The sequence below is a fragment of the Poecilia reticulata genome, linkage group LG2, assembly GCF_000633615.1.
Source record: "Poecilia reticulata strain Guanapo linkage group LG2, Guppy_female_1.0+MT, whole genome shotgun sequence".
Lineage (NCBI taxonomy): Eukaryota > Metazoa > Chordata > Actinopteri > Cyprinodontiformes > Poeciliidae > Poecilia > Poecilia reticulata.
In genome coordinates this window covers 34732502-34734563 of record NC_024332.1, presented here as the reverse complement: position 1 = coordinate 34734563, position 2062 = coordinate 34732502, and the positions used below count along the sequence as shown (strand labels likewise).

The 2062-nt window shown below is 39.5% G+C and overlaps 1 protein-coding gene and 2 non-coding genes across 3 annotated transcripts in view; all 3 read right to left on the bottom strand.

Moving 5' to 3' along the window:
* erbb4b (erb-b2 receptor tyrosine kinase 4b) overlaps window positions 1-2062 on the bottom strand; it is a 318305-nt gene that overhangs the window by 296845 nt on the left and 19398 nt on the right. The gene's annotated exons all lie outside the window — the stretch shown is intronic.
* Window positions 1331-1402, bottom strand: trnaq-uug (transfer RNA glutamine (anticodon UUG)). Its single transcript has one exon. It is a non-coding gene; the product is annotated as a tRNA-Gln (tRNA).
* On the bottom strand, window positions 1540-1612 carry trnav-aac (transfer RNA valine (anticodon AAC)). Its single transcript has one exon. It is a non-coding gene; the product is annotated as a tRNA-Val (tRNA).

Sequence of the window (2062 nt, the reverse complement as noted above, 5' to 3'; positions counted from 1 at the left end):
GTTAAAATGCATCCCTGTAAGCCACAACAGCCAAACAGAAAGGCAGGTGCTCTAGGACAAAAAAAATGAAAGAAAACAGAAGGCTAAAATAATAGCAAATATTGTAAATGTGATAGTTCATTTATAATGCATTCCAGATACGAAAAGGTTTTTAAATCTCTCATTTTTGAAGCTTCACAATTCAGATAAAGGTTTCACAAATCACAAACTAGGTTTGAAATATTCTGCCATTGGCGTAGAATAATCTACTCCACATTTGAAGTGTCGATGTATGTTTGTTTTTAAAGTTTGGCTGGTTAGCTCAGCTGGTCAGAGTGTGATGCTAATAATGCCACGGTTGTGAGTTCAATCCCCATACTGTCCAATCAGACAACTATTACTTCAAAATGAAAAAGAGTTAAAAAAGAAACACTTCAAAATTACAAATAAAATCAACACTGGAAAATATACCTCTGGCAAGTTGCTTTTGAAAAACATTAGAATATGAGGACTTTTCTCAAAACTTCATTGTTGTAAGATCATCTAAATTCTGTTTAAACCCGTGGAAACTGTGTGTCTGGTTAGCTCAGCTGGTCAGAGTGAGGTGCTAATAACATTAAGGTCATGGGTTCAAACCCCATACTGGCCAGATGAAATATGAATTGTTTCAGAAAATCAACTTCAAAATCATGAGAGGATTTCAGTTAAAATCTTTCATACTTTGCTTTTGAAAAACAGGAATATCAGCACTTTTATCAAATCTTAATTGTGGTCAAATCATGTAAGTGCTTCTTAAATCCATGGAAACTCAACATTTTATAAGGTAGGTTAGCTCAGGAGATTGGAGCATGGTGCTGGTAACGCTGAGGTCCTGGGTTCAATCCCCGTACTGGCCAGTTCATATCTAAAGTCTTCCAGATAATCAGCACTTCAAAATACAAAAAGGGTGAAAAATAAAATCTACACTTCAAAATATAAAAAGGATGAGAAATAAATTCAACAATTTAAAATAAAAAATTGCTGTAAAGCATACCTTTATGCAATTTGATATTGAAAAACATTAGGATATGAACGCTTTTTGTTAAGATCTAAGTTTTTAGCAAATCGATGAAAACTCATCACTACAGAAACTTATTCACTTTGCTGGTAGAGGATCCAAAAGTTATTAGAGACTAATGTCAACGGTGGGCATGGAACAATGTCAAATACTTATACGATAGATCCTCTCAGAGAGCACAGTGACTTGGTGAACAAACTGTCAGACTTGTACTTGTGCCTAATTTCACATTATGGTCCATAAACTAAGCCTGGGATCAAAAACTGTATTGAAGATGTCAGGAGCAGAGACAAAAGGTTCTACTGAGACTTGAACTCAGATCGCTGGATTCAAAGTCGAGAGTGCTAACCATCACACCATAGAACCGTCAATGGGAAACTAAAGTAAAGGAGCCTTGATTTCAAAGATACCTACATTGAAGTCGATTGGTGAATGAACCATCACAAAACCTGAAGACTCTTGTTGTCTCACTTCACCCTGTGAGAAGCACAACATACAAAATCAGTTTCTGTCTGGTTTCAAACCAGAGACCTTTTGCGTGTTAAGCAAACGTGATAACGTCTACACTACAGAAACTCAACTTCTCCTCGTTCTCCTTGAGGTTCCAAATTTGAAGATGTCTACACTTCAAAATATAAAAAGGGTGAGAAATAAATTCAACACCTTAAAATAAAAAATTGCTGTAAAGTATACCTTTATGCAAGTTCCATCCATCCATCCATTTTCTTCTACTTATCCGGGGTCGGGTCGCGGGGGCAGCAGCCTCAGAAGGGAGGCCCAGACTTCCCTCTCCCCACCCACCTCTTCCAGCTCCTCCGGGGGAATCCCAAGGCGTTCCCAGGCCAGCCGAGAGACGTAATCCCTCCAGCGTGTCCTGGGTCTTCCCCGAGGCCTCCTCCCGGTGGGACGTGCCCGGAACACCTCACCAGGGAGGCATCCAGGAGGCATCCTTACCAGATGCCCGAGCCGCATCCATATCCGTGTAGACCAAACATGAAGGGAAACCTGACCAATTCATGTCAGCCA